This window comes from Thunnus thynnus, chromosome 5 (assembly GCF_963924715.1).
Source record: "Thunnus thynnus chromosome 5, fThuThy2.1, whole genome shotgun sequence".
Classification (NCBI taxonomy): Eukaryota; Metazoa; Chordata; class Actinopteri; order Scombriformes; family Scombridae; genus Thunnus; species Thunnus thynnus.
This window is the reverse complement of record NC_089521.1, coordinates 12,832,941-12,854,761: the sequence shown is the minus strand read 5'-3', so window position 1 is coordinate 12,854,761 and position 21,821 is coordinate 12,832,941. Positions and strand designations below refer to the sequence as shown.

The window sequence follows — 21,821 nt, the reverse complement described above, 5'->3', positions numbered from 1 at the left end:
GCTATGCTTAGCGAAAGCATCATTGCCATCACTGAATTGTAAATTTCCAGCAGACCAGCAGTGGAGGAGTAGAGCAGTGTAACACTTTGTTAAGTTCCTAGTGTTAGTTAAGAGTTCTGGCAGTATCTTGTGGACCTGGGAGCATAAATGCCAATCTGTAACCCAATTAAACGCTCTGCTGCCCTCCTTCAAAGCCGTTATGATAGCTTACTGCCGAGGGGAACGGACAGGGAAAGGGGAGCAACTCAAGTGTGTCTATGTTTGGGAGAGGGTGTTTGTGCAGGTAGAAATACATAGAAACATGGCAGGGGAGATGGAATAAGTGTACGCTGTGTCCCTCAGTTTGATCTCACTCAGCAGGACCAGAACTGGGTCTCATCAGACTTCAGAGAGCAGTTCAGCAGGTAGCCGAACACACGTCTGAGCAGCAGGTTTAACCTAAATGAATATCATTACAGTGAGTCCTCCCTTGGTGTGCCTGTACTTTTACAGCTAAGCTTCAAAACAAGGTAATAAAATACTGCAGTGCTCATAAAAAGTGAAAACGCCTCAGGCAGCGGTGGGATTATCTATAGAACTTGGCACAGTAAATGAATCTTTGTAGCCTAGGTGGGTAAAGACAACTCTTCACCCACAGTCAGACAGATGGTGTTCTCTTTCTGTCTGTCTCTCTGGTTCTCAATGGGAGGTGTTTTAATACTGAGCCCCACCATTATCTTGCCTCTCATTCAGTGCCTGGCTGTGCTCCACTGGCTGCCTATAGGGAGCTGCTTTGGAGGAATGCACTGACTTCATCTGCCAGCCGGAAGAATTCCTGCCTTTATTAACAAAGCCCTCACCCCGCCCACCCGCCTTCTCCTTTGCTGCTGACCTAGCTGCCCTGCGCCACCATTACTTCTCCGGTGTTTAGACGCCAAACACAAACTCTGCTGGGGAGCAAAAGCCTATCTGATGTGGCAACAACATCACACAAGACCAGCTCACAACATGACACCACATACAGAGGGAATGACGGCACAGCTGAATGATTGAACAGAATGAGATCATAGGAAACAAGCGGGAGATAGAGATGGATGACCACATATGCTAGAAATTCTTTGGAGAGATCCGAGCCAGGTGATTTCATCTGGAAAGAAACTTGATATGAAAAGGGAGTGCTTATCATAATCAAACACCAGATATTTCAACACAGTGGAGATGTCAATATTTTTCTTTGAGAGGGCACAGAGTGCTGTGTTGCAATACATAATTATGCCTGACTGGTTGAGTCACAGAGCGAGTAGACAATCATTTACTTTAGCTGTGAGGCTTTTTTTTTAAAACATGCAGAGGTGAACAGGAAGAAATCTTCCAAGTATTATGCGGTGGAATGCTACCATACAGGCCATGTCAGAGAAAAGCACCTAGCCTGAGCCACACTTTTCTCTATGTAAAAGCATCTTCATGTCTTGGAATGAGCTTTAAAAAAAAAAAAAAAACTGTTTACAAAGCTTAAATAAGAGTTTGAACTTTTGACATGTATGTCAAATAAATGCCTGCATGTATAGGGAAATTAGGTCTTACCTAACTGGATTTGCCACAATTTAAATGCAAACAGTCTTGCAGACAGTACCTAACCTAAAGGTTTTTATATCCGTCCAAGATTTCTATGTACCGTAACAATCACATTAAATGAGAACACAAACACACACACACACACACACACATCTCCCAGCTAAGAATCTCACTCTCCCATGATGCTTAGTTTTTGTCCCTCCTGGCTGCTGAAATGTGATAATCTGCACTAACAGGAAACAAACAGGCCTGTGAGTCTCAGGTTGCTGTCTGTTCTCTCTGTCACAGGCACGACAGCACTGAGAACCAGACATCCGCCTGACCCAGCTCCTTTTAACAGCACAGCTCTGGAGTCCTGTGTCAGTTCTCACCGAGATACAGATGGAGGAGAGGCACGTTTACACTGTTTGTGAAATGTAGTCTCAGAATCATTAACAACACAGACAGGTGCTGAAATAATGTTCAAAATACCGCAGAAGCTCAACAGTTTGTCGATTGACCTGTTTACTGTCCACAACATAGGGAACAATAAGCTGACGGCAGAATGTTTGGTTTCAGAGTCAACATGCAAATGCTGCGAACAAACACTGGCTGCAGATTGCTTTGCACATGTTAAGAGTCAGCGCCCCTCACTACACACACACACACACACACACACACACACTCTAACCCAAGTAACCAAAACTCATAATTTTATCCCCATGACAACACTTCACACTTCTGAACTCCACTCCTTAACCTCAGGTCACCCCCCCCCCCCCCCCTCCTTCAAAAAAGAGGAAAAACAAAACCCCATCCCAACTCCCACTTCCACTTTCACTCCAGCCCCACCTACCCAAACACAGGACACAGTTTGAGTTAAAACTGACAGAGCTCTGGTCTGTCACATGTTTTCTCAGAGGAGGAAATCAAGAAAATGTACAATCAATCAAGCAATCCGAAATCCGTCTGCCACTCCGAGCTCAGACACCCGCACATCCACAAAAGAAAAAAACTACTTGAGGAGCTTGTCTGTTGAATAGAATAAAGAAAAAAAAACAGACTAGTCATACTGTATGATGAAAGGGAAAGAAAGAGAGACAGCGAGGAAGACATACTGTGAGCAAATAAGAAAGGGGGAGAATAAATATGACAAAAAAAATGCTGACAGATAGACAGATAAAGCGAGAGAAAAGAGTGGTAGAGAAAAGAGCAGTGATTGGAGCCATGTGCCGTTCCTTCTCTCCTCTCTCATCATCTCTCACCCATCCAGCTAACCCGCTTTGCGTCTTTCATCACCCTGTCTGTGCCTCTGTCTGTCTCTCTTCAATAACAGCCTCCTGGCTCCTCTGCGAATTCAACTCAAGGCAGAAGTGGTTAGCATCACAGCCCTGCAGACACACTGGGCATGATTCGTCTCGTCTGTGTGCCACTCTGTGTGAGCAACAGTGTCAGGCTGTGAATTGATGAGCCTTTTCAGACAAGCTGGGCAAAGAGAATCTTCTAATATGCCAAAACTCTGGCTGATAACTTGAAATAAATGACAGCACATGGTGATTGAGAATGAAACGTTTGGACTGGGTTTTCTTATTGGGTGTCTACTTTGTGATATGATTTCATTTCTTTAAAATTAAAAAAATAAACACCTTACATCTGGCTGACCCGGAGAAGAATCTGGTGTGAGATGTGGGACACACCCACTCTCCACTCATTTTTGTTTTTTTCTTACACGAGAATCCAAAAAATGCACACAGCACATGAACAGACACTTATGAACGAAAAAAAAACACATACACACACACACACACACACAAATGCACACGATCTGTACAGACACACCCTTAACGCTCAATTTCCTTAGGAAAAGTTTGAAAAATTTCTGTTAGTCATGAGCGGTATTGAGAAACATGGAAAAGAAGAAGGCTCATCAGAAAAATGTCAAGCAAGGTTATTAATGTACTGTAGCTTTCCAACACCTGAGCCCTGAGGCTACATGAAGAGTATGCTTACTGGGTGTGTGTGTGTGTGCAAGACATACAGAGCACTGTGCTGTGCTAGTGCAATGGTCAAGGGTGCGGTATGCATGTGTTCATGTACGAGCTTGCATGTGTGTGTGTGTGTGTTTGCCAGCAGACATGCTATTTAGGCCTATCTTCATAAGAGGTTGCTTCAGCTCCAGAGTGATTACTGTGTTATCTCTGCAGCAACAGAATCCCAAGAAACAATGGCAGGAGTAAAGGGCGCAATGTCACACACACACACACACGCAAGATCTGAACTACAGATGGATACATGTACACACAAAAAAACCCCAACAAATACAACAAGTGTAGACAATTAGACTATTTGTCAAAATCCCTATCAGTATCAGTAGTGAAAAGAAGACCCTGGCCCAGGCTGGTTAAAGTGTACGTAATAAGTTAGACATTGCTGTTAGAGGACAATGAATAGTGCCCGGGGAAGCTCTACCCTCTGTGCCACTCTGCTCCAGGTTGGCAGAGACAGACATACACTCAAAGAGCCAGTAACACGCTGGCACCGAGCAGCCTGGTCTCATCTGTACTGCAGAGACACTATTGTTGTTATGGTTCCACACTCAGCAGACAGTGTTGCCTCTTTTGTGGCCTCTGGCATCGATGGGTCGTCTGCAGCGCCACGCCAGCTTTTACTGCCATTCTGCCGTGTCCACATGTTACCACTGATAAAACTCATAAAAAGAAAAACACATACTTGCTTTTGTCCTCCCCTCATCTACTGTTTTGCATTCTTTATTCCTCCCCACTGCTTCTTTGTCATCCAGTGTTTCAGTCTACCAAGTGAACACAATTTATTAGCTCAAAGACCGATGGGACCAAAAACACACAGCGAAAGTCCACAACACGCCTGTAGTTGAGAACGGCACGATAATTATTCATAATGGTAGAACATGACCCTTTTGCTTCTGCAATTAGAACCGGTTCTCTGTGGAAATGTCTAGATGAATCACACGGTTATTCTCAGTCACTTCTTCACACAGCTAGAAACATTTCGGTTATAACACACATACGCACACACACACACACACACACAAACTGCAAACACACTGTACCTCTTTCAAGACAATCTGCAGGAGTTTCAGGCTTTCATAATTTCAAAGCACGTACAAACACATTATCTGTTTTGGGCTCTAGCCTTGCCTATGTTAAATTTGGACAGAAGAATCCATGTGGTGCTGGAAGCAACCAACTGGGTCAATAAACCATCAGCATTATTATTAGTAACCATGAGGAAGCTTTTTTTGGTCACAGCCCAGGGCTTTGGAAATCTTCCCTACACGGCACTTTAATGAACATGGCTTTTTAGAATTGTCACTTTTTTTACTTTTATATTTCTCATTCTCTTTTTCTTCATCCGTACTGTTTTTCCAGTATCTTAGTATTTATCTACCTTGTTTTTTTTTAAATAAATTCTCTAGTATTTTTACAAAGTACTGCTTGATTTGCTAACATCTCATTTTAAAGCATCTTTTCAAAAGTAAAAGTTGCTTCCAGGATTGAACTGTAATCCCTGCACAAAACATCTGTGCAAGCTAGGACCAATTTAATCCTCTGGCACATTCAGAAGATATTTGGGGAGAAGCTTTATATAATAACACTGACAGGTTTAGCCTAGCCTTATGTCACAATCAACTCAACTGTATCAACTATTGTATCTCTGACAGTAAGATCTTGTTCCAGACCCGTCATGAAAAGAGCAACACTTTTTTTTTTACTTTACTTTTTTTAAACCACCAAAGTTATTATCAGCAGGGCTTCAGTGCCTGCGGTCAGAGAGCAGGGAGTGGTTCGCTGGGCACGTGAGGAAACTAGATCCAACATCTGAGGGCTTCTATGAGCCAATATTACAGCTTAATAACTTTCCAACGCTGACACACCTCTCACACAGGAGATAATTTGCTTTTATAGTATGTGACAAGGCAGTAAAATGGTGGAAAAATAATAGAGTCGCAGCTGGATGGATTGATGTGTCTGGGAGGTGTTACCAAAACATCAAACTGCGGGATGTTCACTGTGGTACATGCACGATTTCTATAGCTGTGCTTTTGAAAAGAAAACTGGGTCATATGTGTTTTTGTTTGTGCCTCTTAAGATAACATTTCATTTGTACGCAGGCATTAGTGTATACATGTGTAAAATTGTGTATTCTATTATGACACCGACTGTGTGTTTGCTTGCATGAGAACAATGTTTCTTCTTCCTCACAGTGGAGGGCCTGGCTCTCCAGACACTGCTCATTAATTAGAATGAACAGTTGCCTGGTTCCTTGCTAACGGAGCTTGACTGAAGCTCCAACACACCTGATGAATAATGCATTTTTTTTTTTTACAGCACATTAATTCGGAAAATATTTCTCAGAACGAAATCCAAATGTTTGTGACCTACTAACTCTTTGAAAATGTCCCCTGTCTGCCTGTGTCTCTCCTCTATTGACATGCTAATGACTCAGTGCGAAAGAATCAGAAACAGCACTAATAAGCTTTGGTCGTCATACTTGCGCATAGCGATCTGTCGCTGCAGCCTTCTCCATTATAATGATTGGCTTGTCCAAGTGTGAAATCTCAATGAGAGTGGATCAGTGGTTCATTAAAATAGGGGACACCTTTGCCTCCGAATCAAGGGCAAATATTGCGAGCAGTATGTAGTATTTACAAAAGGACACTCGTTTTTGTAACAAGCTCAAATCCCAGATCAGCTGGACAAAGGTGCTTATTCAACTCTTAACTGCTAGATCGAATGTAAAGTCACTAAAGGTACTGTAGAAATAAATAAAGCTATGTAATCACTATGCATGTAATTGATGATTGAGTAGGGTTTAAAGGTTGGGGTCGATTGCTCCGTTTGATCTGAAGGAGGCCTCGACATGGCCGTTGAGAGTCTGGCCATCACCTGTGGCTGTCAGTACCACTACAGTCACACTGTGTAAAACAGCACTTTAGTGTGAAATCCTAGTCATCATGAATCACCAGCAGCACTCACAGACAACCTAGCCTGCACCACAAGAGAGGAAAAGGGAAGAAGGTGTGTGAGAGAGGATGTTTATTTCATTTTAATTCTCCAAAACTTTTAGAATGTACTGTTTTTATTGCTCTACCTTGAAAATATAAAGCAGCCCTGACACACTTTTGGAATAAGGTGCACTCCCAAGAGCATGTGGCTATGATAGTTTACACAGCCCTGGCCACAATCAAACACTACTACATTATCCATCTAACCGAGACAAAGACTTACTCATACCTGGTTTGGCAGTAGTCATTCATTTGTTCGCTTCAACCCCCCGGAAACCGAGCAGAGGCGAGTACATTAGAGACGAGGAATTTGTTTGCGCTGACTCATGGATCCGCCCACAGAGCCAGCAGCTAATGGTGAGAATGATAATGCAGGATTGCACATAGTCTGTGGAAGGCCGGGCAAAGCTGGCCTCCACAGAGAGCTCGGCTCAGGATGAGTGGTTTGGCTGCCTGCAGGCTGAGCCCTGCGAGCACAGGAGTTTGTATTGTTGGGTGAGCCAGGGAAGAAGGCTCTCAGACTGCTGATGGGCACCCATGTGTAATTATATACTCCCGACCTGACTCAGCAATGCTTGTCAGGGAAGGAGGACACTGCTCTGTTCCCAGCCAAACTCATACACACTAGATAACGCATACTGCACGATTTGGGCAGTGAGTACACGCACACATACATACATGCATACATACATACATATAGACAGAGACAGATGCAGTTATCACACAACCAAAATAATATGTTGCATGGCTGAAGCATAGACGCAGACAGACTGGCTCACACTAAATGCTTAATGCTTAATTTGGAACTAAAGCAACTGTAAAAGTAAACCCACTACTTTAAAGGATGCAATTTACATAGTGCACAAGTAGAAATTAGTAGCTTTCAATTTACTAAGTCAATGTATTTATAGTTGAGTTTTTTTGCAGGTGCATGGGTGGGTGCTTTACTCTCACTTCCTGTATGTGTGCAGGCGTGTGTCGTTGAAGAGTAAGGAATGCCGTGGCCTCCAGTGTCACAAGTCTGAAGCTGAACTCATTAGTAATTTAAAGGTCGCTTACATGTCTGCTCATATCAATTATTCACTCCTGGGTTTTTTTGTTTACTTTTTTTTGCTATCTTACATTCTTGAAGCACAATCCAAAGTAAGGACACAAATCAACCTTAAGAAAACCTTGATTAGGGCTAAAACCATACTAGATAAAGATTCTATAAGCTTGGATGTTATCCAAGTCACAGGCAAGTTGTTTTTGTCTGTGCAGTTACCAAGATTTGAGCAACTGCATAGTCAACAGCAAAGACAAGACATGAAACATAATAAGTTTCACTCAAAAAGGTGTTTTTGTTGCTTCTCTTGGATGTTTGACCTTCACTGTGCGGAATGATGTGTGTGCAGAGTTTGATGGGTGTTTTCAAATTCCTCTGTTGAAGGAGGAAAGCTTCTCTGTGCTCACCTTATATCCGAGTTTAAACACATGTATGTACAAGCATGATTTTGTGACATCAGAACTAGTTTGGAGGCGAGTTGTAGATCAGTATGAAACCTAAACAAGTGGAAACTTTAAGCCTCCAGTGCACATAAACTCAGAGTAGACATTTCAGTAAAGTACGAGAAATCTTGTGACTAGCAGTTAAACTTTTGATGAGTATCAGGAAAAGATGTAATTTTTATAAGAATGTTTAACAAAGTAATTGAACTTTTTTTGTGGAAAAAAAACAGGATAATTATTAATCAAAGAAGTTCTTCTTAAAGTAAGACTGGAGGGAATCTTTAAATACAGTGGTCAATAATTTAATTTATTTAATTCAAATAGCTGAAACTCTTGTACAGTAGAGGTGTTGAAGGAAGCCTATTATTTAATGGCTGACTGGTGTTGCTCTTTCATCATATTTTAATTCCATGCAATCCATGATGCAATACACCTACACCTGCCAGTCCTTATCTGAGCTGAAGGGAATATTGCCATTAGCATGCTCAAGGAAAAAAACATCATCGCTGCAAAGGAAAATGGCATACAAGAGAGCTCTAAGGCTCACACCTATACACAGATCAGTCTATCACATCCTGATATACAAGAGACTTGAAGTTCAATCTTAGGGCAGTTATCAATCCAAGACAGAGCAGGTGCACATTCTTTAGCAGGGTTGGAATGGTAATATTACAACAAAAATATATGACTCCAACACAAAGAAAACATGGATCCGTCTGCTGAATGAATGTTTTCACAGATGAAAGTAAAGAATTCCACCCAGTTTCCTCCCGAGACGTCAGTCTGAGGTCACAAACATTACACGGGCAGTTCAGAAACTACTACTAATGCAATCCATTCACTGCTGGTTTTGATTGGGTTGAACTTTGAAACTGAAAGCCCGAGTTCCTGACTGTGACGTTCTTTGAACAACTGGCAGGAAGTTTGAGAGAAAGCCACAGGCTGCAAAGATTAAAATGTTAAACCATTGCAAAGGTCAATCTGTTACGCAGAACATCCTCCCTCACACCCACACAATATTTACCTAAGGGGTTCCAACATACCTGGCCCTTGGAGAGAGGGATACAGGTAAATACAACCATGGAGCGAGAGAGACCAAGAGTCAGCATGCGTGTGTAGACCTATCGCAGGCAGGTAACCTATCACAAGGCAGTGTGAATTCCTGCTATAGACAGATACGATGTTGTCTTTTCGTTACCATAAAGTAGATTCATTCCACAAAATTGTTGTTGAGTGTGCTGTGATAAGGTCTATACTGGTATACTGGGGGGGGGGGGGGTTAAACAGACAAGCACTGTGGAATGTACAATACGTCATACAACAATGAACAATGTTTTAATTTAAGGTGACAATAAAGCTTTTGTATTGTGAACATAAGTAAGGCCTCATAGTCATACTCTAAATAATCAACTTCTTAAACGTCAAACATATAATTAGAACAGAGACTGGAGCAGAGTTAACATGACTGGTTAATGCAATACACTAGTACCAAAGGTGGTCAGGAGTTCATCTTTTCCCCACAGTAATAAATGAGATATTTTAGAGTATTTTACTTCATAAAAGGTTGGCAAGGCAGATATATATATAGAACATAGAGTAATTACCACATCACAGCCAAGAGCAGAAGCTTGTGGCATACTTGGTAACATTTAGGTTTCAAAATACAGGAGGCTTTTTCCGGGGGGGGTAGATCAAATGAAAGATAACGTTTGTAAGTGCAACAAAACTGTCATGACTTAAAAGCCAGTAAGTACTTTATCAAACCACCTCTTCAACAAGCAGAAACATGTAGAAAAGCAATATTTTCAACTGCTTTGCCTGCAGTATCCAATCCACCACCGGTATGTTTTACACAACCACAGCCTGCTGGTTAAGCTGATAACATGACAGCTGTCTGTATGTAGCCTAACTGTTAATCTCAGTTTGCCATGTAACTTAAAAATTTGGCTAATTCTTGTAAACTTAGCTGCTGGCTGAGACAAACCAGCCCCTCCTCTCTACGAGTGGTACCTGCAGGTAGTGAATCACATCAGCGGCAGAGGGAAATGGACAGAGGACAGGACAAAAGACTGCCTGCACAGAGAGCAGCTTTGCACAAGCCCCTTGAATCAGGTTGTGGTGACAGATGAGTTGAAAGTCTATGTCATGTGTGGATTGTGTGTGTTGATTATATTTCATAGACAATCTGGCAACTCGGGTAACATCAGACAAACATACAAAACGTATGGATCCGTGTGTACAATTAGTCATAATAAAGGTTGAGGGCCATGCAAATTATGGAAGTTTCCCAGGAGAAACGACAAAACGGGTGCACAGCGGGAGAGGGGGTGAAAATACGGGAGAAACTCAGGAAAAACAGGAGTGTTGGCAGGTATATTGTGGGGTTTGAGTGAGGGGAGTTTAAAATGTTGGGAAGTCAGAAAAGTCGGGTAAAGGATGGTAGTAAGAACAAGCATGTTCTTCTACAAAAAAAAATAATTTGACAAAAGAAGCCAAACTTCTTAAATGTTAAACATTGGCAAACTTTGATTTTAAATCACAAAGTATCTGAACAAACAAGATAACGAATCTGACCGTTCAATGAAAGCTTTTGGAACTCTGCGGTTTTTGAATCAGAGTTTTTATTCAGTACCAAAAGGTATTGAGGTTTGCTACTCATTTAAACTACGCAGAACGCAAAGGGCGGAATCTGTTTGTGTTGCATGTGGATTAGGGTGGGCCTCTCAATATTCCTGATTTATAGTTTGATGGGGAGGTGTCACACACAACTCTCTCTCCCTGTCATTATTCTGAGGAGGAGTAAAGATCACGCCTGTCAATGCAGTGTGGGGGGAGGATGTGTGGACAGTCAAGACGAGCTGGGAAAAGGTAGGGTGCAGATTTATGGCTTATTCCCAGTATCTTAGGAGCACCTTTGGGGCCATGAATATCTGTCTGAGGAGCCTCTGACTCAGATCACCAGGGTGATATTTAGCATGGGTACACATGCATACAAACAGCTTAATACTGACAAGGCTGCTGTTGTTAAGTTTACATATGAGAGATAAGTCGGCTACCCCCCTGGGAACGACAAAGAAGGAGGAGGGGGAAGGGGAGATGAAGAGGAGGCTGGACAAGGCGGCACAAAGACGAGTGTTGGTTAAAGGGAAATATTCAACAGCAGGCAAACACCAACTCTGAGATATGTCGTAAGGAAACTGACCACATAATTGCTATGGTTGGTGCTCCAGATGTAACTGAGGGCTCTCATAAGAGCGGGATGTCAGGCATTAGCACTCTATACACCTGGGTTTATGATGAAAGTGTGACCTGTTTCATGAAGCAGGTTTATCTGAATATTTTAGCTGTGTAAAATGTGGAACGGGTCTTTTACATCAGTCAATGTTCTATATTTGAGGGGGTTTCAGGTTTTACTCAGCCAAGGTATCCAGGCAGCTCAGTAAAACTTGGAACAGAGCCCAGGTCTGAGTCAAACATGGCACCTTAAACCGTAGAGAAGAGGGTAACATGAAACTGAGAATATGGCTTATCTGTTCATCTCTATGGATGAAAAAATGTATCCGCTTTGGTCTCTTTGACACTGGGTTGTGGGAAGCTTGAAAGTCTAGACTATACACTCAGATGTACTTTCAGTGAAACTGTGAAAGACTGTGAGAGATTCTGCTTTGAGTGTATTTGATCCCGATTTGCTCATCTCCGGTTGTTTGGAAAGATCTTTTCCTGTGTGCTTTTGAGACTTGTCCTAATAACTACAACCCCCATCTGTAGACTTGTAGTTGTAAGACAGACCCGATGATAGCATCTAAATTGTGGGGAATAAAAAGTTATATGCCATCAATATACTTCATACTCCAGTCAAATAATGTAAATATGTAACATTACTGCAATTGGGATTTTTGCTCAACCCTAGCACATACACAAGCTTCTGCTCTTCAACGCACATTTGTGAACCAGCAGCTGCCATCTACCCATGAACAACATTTGATTGTTTTGCCTCTAATGTGTTCGATTAAACACATCTATATTTAATGACAGGTCTAACATCAAGCCTCTAAGCGTAAGGGACGAGTCTGTCAAATCCCACCTGCCTCTCTCCTGTTTGTTGACTAAGTATCTTCGAGCCCTGAGGCAGACATTTTCTCTTTCTTGCCGCCGTCTTGACCCCCCTGCTGGCTCTGTCCGGGGCCCTAGGCTGAGGCACCATGTTATTTACTGCCCGAAGAGCTCTGTGTGCAGCGAGTCAACACAGTATGGCTGGTTGAGCAAGGGAGCAACCTGCTACTCACTCTCTCTCACACACACACACACACACATAACGCTTACACAGTCGTGCACAAACACACACAGTCACATGACCATCCCAGGGGGTTGGCAGAGATGTTTACCATGCTACAATCACTATGCACGGTAGAATTGAGAGCCATGGACGGAGAGACAAACAGACACAGACATCCATAACCCCGGCAACTATAACCTGCCAGCTCTTCTGAGCAGTTACAACAGTACAGGGAATGTGAAGCTATGGGTTTGGCGACGTGACATGGCAAACACCAATGAAGACAATGGAAAGTTCAACCTGACAGGACATGACAGCATTCACTCAGGTGAACTTTACAGTCAGCTGGACTCACTTGGGAACATGTCTTTGGGTGGACAAAGCTCTGTAAGGTCATTCTGAAAAGAGGTAGTTTAATCTAACCTCTGACCTGCACATGTTGGATGAATGAAGAGGGATTTAGGCTAAGGGCTGCTCGATGACCAAACCCAAACCTTTCCGCGACATTCCCTCAAAAAGGTTGTCTGAGGACAAAACGAGTACAATGCTGAGCGGTTGGCAACAAACCTTTCCCTTAAGGGATATGTTTCTCAAACCGCCAGCTGGGATCAAAAGACTTATACACTTGTTTCTGATGGGTCCAGAAGTTTTACAACACAAAAATGTGTTTTCAGGTGCTCTTAAAAGTTTTATGTCTCAAGATCTAAAAGCAGTACTGCAGTGAAATTCCTTCACCAAATCCCCTCCTTCCTCTCAGTAATTATAGCCTTCCAGCTGACAAACTACAGGTCTGTTGTGTTTGTCTTTGCCTTCTCGGATACAACAGGTGAAGTGAGGCCTGTGTGTGTGTGTGTGTGTGCTGGGCTGGATGCCAGTCTCCTCTGCTAGCCAAGCACATATTACCCTTTCCTGGTACAACAAAAACACCTGCAAAGTGAGTGAGAAACTAATGTACTGCCCAGAAAAATTAATAAAATGGAAGATTTTTTTCTTTGCATCACTGAGAGCTGGCAACCTTGTACAACAGCGCTGAGTACAAGAAAAATAGAATGTTCCGCTTTATCAAATCCTACGGGAAAAAGTTTGCCATAGTAAACTCAGTGAGGATGATTTATTCAGAGGAGTACAGATGATTTGATAAATTGAAAACTGGGTTGACTTTGGATTGGCAATCAGGGTGTGAGGTAAGATGAGGGAGCAGGGTGTGAGGGATGTGAATGTGATGCAAGGAGGACTGGATCAATCTTTTATCACTGCAGTGTGCTTTCATCCCTAATGGATCCGACATGAGCACAGCACAGCACAGCGCAGCACTACCTTCCGTCACATTGCACAGGCTGGGGAAGGACGCACGGAAAGAAGAAGAAGAAGGAGCAAGAGAAGTAGACAGAGTAACACATAAGAAAGAAAGATAGTTACAGAGAGAGAGAGAGAGAGAGAGAGGTGGAGGGAGAAAGTGGTTCAAACCACCTTCCCCAAAATAATCACAACCCAAAAACATGCAAACGTATTATTTCACCGACATGCTGTCATAGCGTTTCCAATTACCTCTGGCCCTGAGTGCATCTGCGGGAGTTGGGAAACACTCCTGATAAGGATGCAAGAAATTAAGTCACTTCACAGCATGAAGAATGACTCCCATCAGGAATGCCAAGAGATATCTCGCTGTGCATGGACGGACTTGCTTTCCTTGCTATGCGAGCTGAATGACAGACACTGACAGAAACATACACAGACAGACAGACAGACAGACAGACAGACTATGCCGTTCTAGATGAGGAGGAGAGTCCATCTGTGTATTCGAGCGGTGAAAGAGCAGTAAAAATAACATTGCAGAGAACAAGGCACGGCGACTCTCAGAGGACACTCGGCTCTCTCCATGCTAAACAGGCTCATTCATGTGATAGAAAATAAAAAAATATTTCAGCAGTGAGGGAGACACAAAGGGAGGGAGGGAGAAAAGAAGTGCCAACTAAACATGGCTGGGAAAAAAAGTTGAAAGTTTCACAATGAGTTCAGACTGCTGGCAGCCACATCATTATCCTGCTATCTGATAGTCGCTTGAGGTATAATATCTATGCCACTTCAAAGAGAGGGGACAATTAGCAGCACATTATATTCACCTCTGTGCTCTGTCTGTCAAGGAACTGAAGCAAATACGGTCGACATCCAGAAACATACTGCGCTTGTGGTATACAGGGTCAGTGTTATTACCTGATACAGTTACATGAGCAAAGGTCAACAAGGACTAATGCATGTGAACATGTTACTAAGTTCAGGTACATACAATTGATAAAGAAAAAAGTGGTAACGATTAAACTGGATAACTAGAGGTAAAATAAAGCCTAGTTACAGGCTTTAGTCAAAGTTGTCCACTTGGTTCTTTCCCCCCACAACCATCTATTATGCTGACGTTATCTCTCTGGAACCAAGTTCACTCTGTGAAACATTCAAACAGAGATAACACATAAGGTATAACTGTGTAACTCCCACAGTCAGTCAGAAAAAAAATAATCACTTCCCGAGGGGGTGATGTGAGGGGGGGGGGGGGGGTTTCTAATCGATGGCCCTGATTGGATAACAAATACAGCCTGCTAATGAGCTCTGAGTTCCTCTATCTGACACATACCATGCTGAGAAATGTTAAATGAGATGCTCACCATGCATAATGATGAGTCAATGTTTAAATAGGCTTAGAGTGGTTCGATGCATTAGGGTTGCACGATTTTGGCATTTGAGATGTGTAGCACGTTAACAGTTAAACGCGGTAGGAACAAGTTGAGAGTAAGCTGAACTCTACCCGTGCCCTCCATAAATTAATCTTTAATTCTACAGCGGTAAAAGGCGCAGCCTGTGTGACAGGAGACCTGTGTTGGAAGTAGCCTGCACTTGTCTCGTGGTTCTAACAGTAAATGTTTGCTCATAAAAACATGGGCATTGAGGCTGGCTCTGACTCACACGGGGAGTACTCCGAACGCAAAAAAAACATACAAAGAAGTAAAAAAAAAAAAAAAAAAAAAACACGAGTGCGCAAAGAGTGAAGTTTCACCCAAACAGGTTTGAGTCCTTTTGTTGCATACAGGAATACTTGGGTGGCGGGTCTAGTGTCAACAGGTACATGTAAAGACACAGCTCAGCTCCTCAAAGACATAACACAAGCTTCTCTTTGTTTCTCTGTCATACAGGAAAAAATACACACACATTAATAATAATAGCTTCCCAAACAAGCATGCTGAAACACAGGCTACAGCAGAGCCACGGTCAGAACGCCTGACTTCAGAGAAACTTCCCAACGCTGACATTCAAACAGGCAAGGACACATTCAAACAATCTCTCAAAGAAGCTTTTACACTCACCAAGTGAGAGGATCCTTTCCTTCTGTAGATTGCCTTTAATTTCCTCTCTCTGCTTAAATTCTCTCCGTCTCTCTGCCTCACTCAGGGAAATCCTTTACTTCTCACAGAGCAGCAGAGCCAGTTCTGCGGGTGGTGTGCGATGCAGCGGGTGAGCGCGCGCGTGTGTGTGTGTGTGTGTGTGTGTGAGAGAGAGAGAGGAGCGTGCGAGTCCAGTGAGGGTCAGAGGCAGTCTGACGTGGTCACGGGGAAATTTAAAAGGATGTTGCGACTTCTCCCTCTTTCGCTCTGCCTTGCCGCCTTCTTCTCACTGGCTGCCTCAGGAATTCACTCCTGGGTGTCCTCACCACAGCTAAGATCTGAGAGACTGCGAAGAGTTCTCTCTTTCTCTCTGTCTGTCTCCACCCCTCCTCCTTCTCTCTGTGTCTCTCACCCACACAGAAACACACCCTCCCAGTCAGTCCTCTCTCTCTCTCTCTCTCTCTCTCTCTCTTTCTACCAACCCTTTCTTGCTGTGCTGACAGATCAGGTACCTCCCCCTTTTCAGGTAGTTTTCAGCTTTGTCCTTCTCTCTCTGTATCAGTTTTCTCAGTTATTCTCTCTGCATTCTATATCCACCGATAACACAAGGGATTGTTGTCAAGAAAACTTAGAGATGGGATCAGAATAAACCTGGATCTTTTTGCACGCATGTGTATTTACATACTGCATGTGTCACACACTGTTTGTATGATCTATAACCTGAGGCAGTAGTCATCCGCCCTCTGGCCTGCGGTCACATGAACAGCTGATTACACAAATGAGTCCGTCAGGTGATTTTCTCTTCCTTTTCCTGGAATGAGGTCATAGTCCGGCAGACAAGGTGCAATGGCAGAGTTTGTGTGCATGTGTCTGTGTTTGAGTTGGGCAACGCCCTGTGGGAAAATGAGGGCACAAAGCAGGCTAAATCTGACCACTCCGGTCCAGAGAACACATGTACAAAACAAAAGCCTAAACCATTACCGAAATAAGACACAAACTACTCAATATTCATGCATGAAACAATGCTGCAATCCCTGAACTCTTATCTCCATAGCCCCATCCCACACACACACACACAAACAGAGAGCTGGGACATGCTTGACAAATATGTCAGGCTGAATGTGCACAAGTCCCTAAACCTATTTTCTACTAACACCTCTGACTCTCTCTAGCTACACATCTCCCTCAGTTTTCAATTTGAACCATTATTAGCCTCTTTTTCTTTTCTTCTTTACCGACCCCATCCCCCCAAACCTGAAACTCAAGACTGACCACTGATACTGGAACTTTTATTGTTGTTCTATACATAGAGGAATCAGGTTTACTAACTTTTGTCAGTCCTTTTTGTATATAGCCTATAGCATTTTAACTAGAGCCCAACCAAGTTCTAACACTGGATTTTTAAGGCCAATACCGAAATCTATGTTTGAGCTTTAAAATCTAATAACGGTATATCAACCGATGTTTTTTTAAAATGTAAATGTAAATGTTTTACATAAACACTGACAAATAATTTTAATGATGCCTTGAATTTATAAATTACAGTTATGACCAAGATGTGTACTAAGTGGGACATTTTACAGATAAAAAATAAACTTGTCGGTGTACTCTGGTGGATAAATTCTGATGTCACTATTTTTAAACTACTTTAAGCATATATTAGCACTCCTGTACTGGTATTTCTTGCTACTCCTTGGCCAAAATACAAAACAACACCAATATATCTGTGATAAACTATTATTAGTCAGGTTCTTATTTCAACCCACATTTTAAACCTCTTTTTTGGTCAATTTATTCTGCAACCATGGCTACTTAATTTGTCTGAATTTTTGATCATCTCCTGTTACCTTCATTTGTTTGCTCATTTTCCTGGTGTGAACCAAGGACATTGAATAATAAATACTGAAGCAAATCCTGGTCACAAAATGTCTTAGAAGTCTGTGGCAAAAATGTCCAGAAAGGGAATTTAAAAAGTTTAAAATCTAACCAGACAATAGTCATAAAACCAGCATAAAACCATTGTGACTATAGAAGGCCATCGAAAATACCTATTTCATCCCTGTTTTTACTTTGCCTTTATCTGACGTCGGATTGTATTCTGAACAGACAAATGAGGACATGCAGTCACAGCGCCTAATAACCACTGTGCACATTGTATAAAGCAGACGTTCTAAAAATAGATGTCTTGGATTAATTGCATTAATTTGATGAATTAAATCATGCAAACAAAAGACCACAGTGAAGAATGCCGTAGCTTTTAGCCAGACTGAGTCACACAGGCCCGTGGAGAGCCAGTTCACTTCAATGTGAACTGTTTCGCTGTTCTGTCTATAAAGCAAAGCTTTTGGCACATCTAAAAGCTGTGTTGTCTGACAAATCACTTAAACCACACTCTAGAATAAAAGGGGAAAGCGGGGGGAGAGCCTCCTGAGGCATTGCTTAGGTACTAAAGGCCGCAGTGAGAAAAGGCTGAGGTGCCAAGGAGGAGTGACATTTTAAAAGCAGCAGAGAAGTAAGTACACTTTATAGATTCTCACAGGCTATTACCCTTCAGTGGATCATGTGGGTGTCCATCCTCAGATCCACACCAAGTTCATTTGGGGTTTTTTTTTTTTTTTTTTTTGGTAAGACATGACTAAGCAAAGGTTAACAGGCAGTGAGTCCTGTTTAATGGTTTGTGAGACTGAAGACAGAAACACAACGGGGCTGAAATCAGAGCAGTGGGTGAGGGTATTGTGATGTGACGTGGAGGATTATCAGTCCAAAGCCTCCCAGACTTTGCTGACACCTTCCAGGCATTCCTCAGGGCACTTCCCACTGCTGTGCCTCCCCTCATCCCACCCTCCCCTGTCAAAGCCCACATATCATCCCTCTTTTTCTGCGTGACTCAAACATTCTTGCAACCCCCTTTCGTCCTCCTCCTTCAACCCTCCCTCTGCATTCAGCAAAGACGCGAAAGAAAACAAAGAGGACGCCCAAAAGGCTTTAAAACCTGCGCTTTCAGAAGAAATCCTTTCCTATTTTGTACTTCTTCACCATTTATCCCCAATGCACAAAGGCTGAAAATTCTCTCAACTCTATAGTCTGCATAGCTGGCTCTATGACTGCTTTCGATCACAACCTTCTACTACGTTAATACCTCAACAAGTGATAGGTATAAATCTGTCCAAAGAGTGGCGAGCCAGCCATAACTCAGCTAAGAGGAGACTAAGAAGATGGCTCTGGGACTGAGAAATAGACTGGTTGGGCCTGGCAGCAGTTCAATAGGTTCTGTGGAGGGTAGCAGAGAGAGGGGAATACATGCTGATGGTGTCTTTGTTGGCCATTATGCACAAGGAATGAATAGCATTAAGTTGCGGCTACGGCTCACCCCCTTCCCATCTTCCCTGTTGAGACCCCCACCCCTTCTCCTCTCTCTATTTATTCAGCCTTTCACTAAAAGCAGCCCTCAACAGGTGGACAACAGGTCGGTCAAGACTTAAGCCTGGACAGTGAAGTAAATGAGAACAGACTACGATAGCTCTATTTTCAGAGGCCAAAACAACTTACAAAATCCTGAACTTCTGTTGACATCGGTTTCCATACTCATGGCAAGCAAAGCAAGGTAGTAATGCTCTGTTTGTGCCAAACATGCCTAAGTATAGCATTGCTGTCTCATTATGGTCAGGCCAACAGTATTGCTTCACTACTGTAGCTATGCCTTGTGTATCATTATGACAGGCAAGATGGCTTTCACCAGTGAAGGTAATTGCACTGTTGAGACGTAAATATAGAACATCCCACACCGAGAACAGACAAAGACTTTTGTTTTCTTCCCAGAAACCTGGCTCGGAAGATGATTCGTGTTTTGGAAGTAAATGCATGTCGCCATATATCTTGTTACAAATAACCGCAGCTGTATTGAAAATACATGGCCAAGGTGAACCGGAGGACAAAAAGATGAAAGAGGAGTCCAAAATGAAAATGACAGGAGGAGAGGGTCAATTTGATCAACATGTTCGCTACTGGTAAACTAACTTTGCATTCCTAGAAAAGAGGATAGCCTTGTTTTTCCTCTTTGGACGCTTGTTAGACCACACTAACGAAGCATATAAGAGAATCTCTGTTGGCTTTTAGCAGCTTCCAAGTTGTCAGGACTTTGGCCGCACATCGGCACCGTTTCTTCATCGTCCCTTTTTCTTTTTCTTACTCAGAACCAGTCCAGACTGGCTCAGGACTAAGTTACCACCATTCAAAAAACAGTTCTACCTTTCACATAGCCTTGTGTTGCGTTTTTCAGGTGCTGTATGAAAAGCTATTTTTGGAGTTGAAATAAATTTGGACCTGAATCATAAGCTGCAGCATTGTCCTTCACTGCTTTCAAGTGGTCCTGTTAGAAGTAGTTCCCTTAAAATCGCTCATCTCCTTCCTTCGTCCCCTCTAGCTAAGCCAGTTCATTTTCATCCTACTTCTAGATATATAGTCTCTCTGTGTCTCTTGAGATAAAGCTGTACCATTAGCGTCACACTGTGCTGCTCGGTGCTGCTCCTATCAGAAAATGGAAATAGGCTACAGCCAGCCTGATTGGTATGGGAGGAAAGATGAGACTGTACTGGGACTATGAGGCCCTCAACTTTTCACTCATGCACAAAGGTGGATGCAACAACGATGATGGGCCCAATGGTCTGTTCACTGCCCTTCTCTTTTGCAAATCAGACTCAGCTCCATTCCCAGCCGCTATCTTTTTAATTTCTATGTCACTCTCCCATGCAAAGAGGCTCTCACTGAGCCAGGGAACAAAGGAAAGTCAGTCAGTCTGTCAGTGAACCCCCTCAGCACAAGCCTCGGGTCCTGGCTGAGCTGAGGATTCCTCGGGACAGAAAAGGAGCCAAACCACAGACTACAACCCTGGTCAAAGCCCGCCATGTGAGCTGAGAGAACAAGCAAACAAAGATAGAGAGAGAGAGCAGGGCAAGACAAGATATATAAACCTGCGTTGGGGGTGGAACTGCTGATTTGATGATGATCTCAGTAATAACAAAAGCCAGTAGAGGGGGGCGCTGGATGGACAGGAAATGTGGGTTAGCGACAGGGGTGCTATCAGGTGGTTGCAGGTCAGGGGTCGGAGGTGAACAAAAGCTTTGTAAGCCCCCACACAGAGCGAGGGAGAGGCCCCCGGACGCACTCACTGACGCCCAGTCTGTCTGTCTGCACCTTTCTCTACACGCCTCAGGCTGTAGTGTGTTTGTCTAACAATGTTTTCTTAGATCTGCTTGTCAAGTCTACAGTAAATGTTTTTCCTTTCGTCTTCCATATAGACCAAGATGTCATACTCGCTCTTCTGTCCATTTATTCCAAACATTGTTTACAATACTGGTCTATTCCTCTGAGTTTCTAAGGGAAAGGGCTATTCAAACACCTGCAGGAACAACAGCATTTAAAAGCTTTCACTGCACCAGGCCTGTCATCTCTTTCCTTCTGTGGCTTTATAGGATCAAAGCGAAGCTGTAGCTGTGTTATAGTTAGAAAGTCTTTTGTAGCTTGAGTCATACACTGTAAGCACTAGGGGTGTAATGGTACACAAAATTCAGGGTTCGATATGTGCCTCGGTTTTGGGGTCACAGTTCAGTATGATTTCGGTAAGCAGGAAACAAAGAAAGGTAGAAAATAATATTTTGGTCCTTTTTTTTTTTGAAAAAAGTAAACATCCAACAACAGCTCGTTGGCCGAAACTATTGCTGAAGCAGTTGTGCTGCAGTGGAAAAGGAAACAACCCTTCTGTTTCTTGCAAGGAGTCACAACACCTGCTGACAGCTGTTTTATGCTGACTTACGGTCACTCAGAAATGGTTCTTAAGATGTGCTCTCCATCCACGTCGGAAACAAATATGTTTATGGTTGTTCCAAAAAGCTTCACTCAAAGGCGACCGTCACAGAGAGAGAAGGGAGATGAGGCAATGCGATATTGTTTAACTCATGCTCTGGATTATTGTTGTTATTGTAAGTGGATTATTAAACTGTAATTTACTGTAATTGTTTGGGTCAGGGAGCATACCAAACCGAGGAAAGTGGTGTACAGAACCAAACATCCTGTACCAAATGGTTGGGGACATAATACACAAACTGTT

At 42.9% G+C, this 21,821-nt stretch overlaps 1 protein-coding gene across 3 annotated transcripts in view; it reads right to left on the bottom strand.

The window, feature by feature from the left end:
* The window catches only part of rassf7a (Ras association domain family member 7a), a 35,543-nt gene that overhangs the window by 6,782 nt on the left and 6,940 nt on the right, over positions 1–21,821 (bottom strand). Inside the window, exon 1 of one of the 3 annotated variants that reach the window (XM_067589323.1) lies at positions 15,698–16,098. The exons of the other annotated variants lie outside the window; for them this stretch is intronic. The gene's annotated coding sequence lies outside the window, so the exon portion shown is untranslated. Of the gene's footprint in view, positions 1–15,697; positions 16,099–21,821 lie in introns of those variants that run through there. 3 annotated transcript variants of the gene reach the window in all.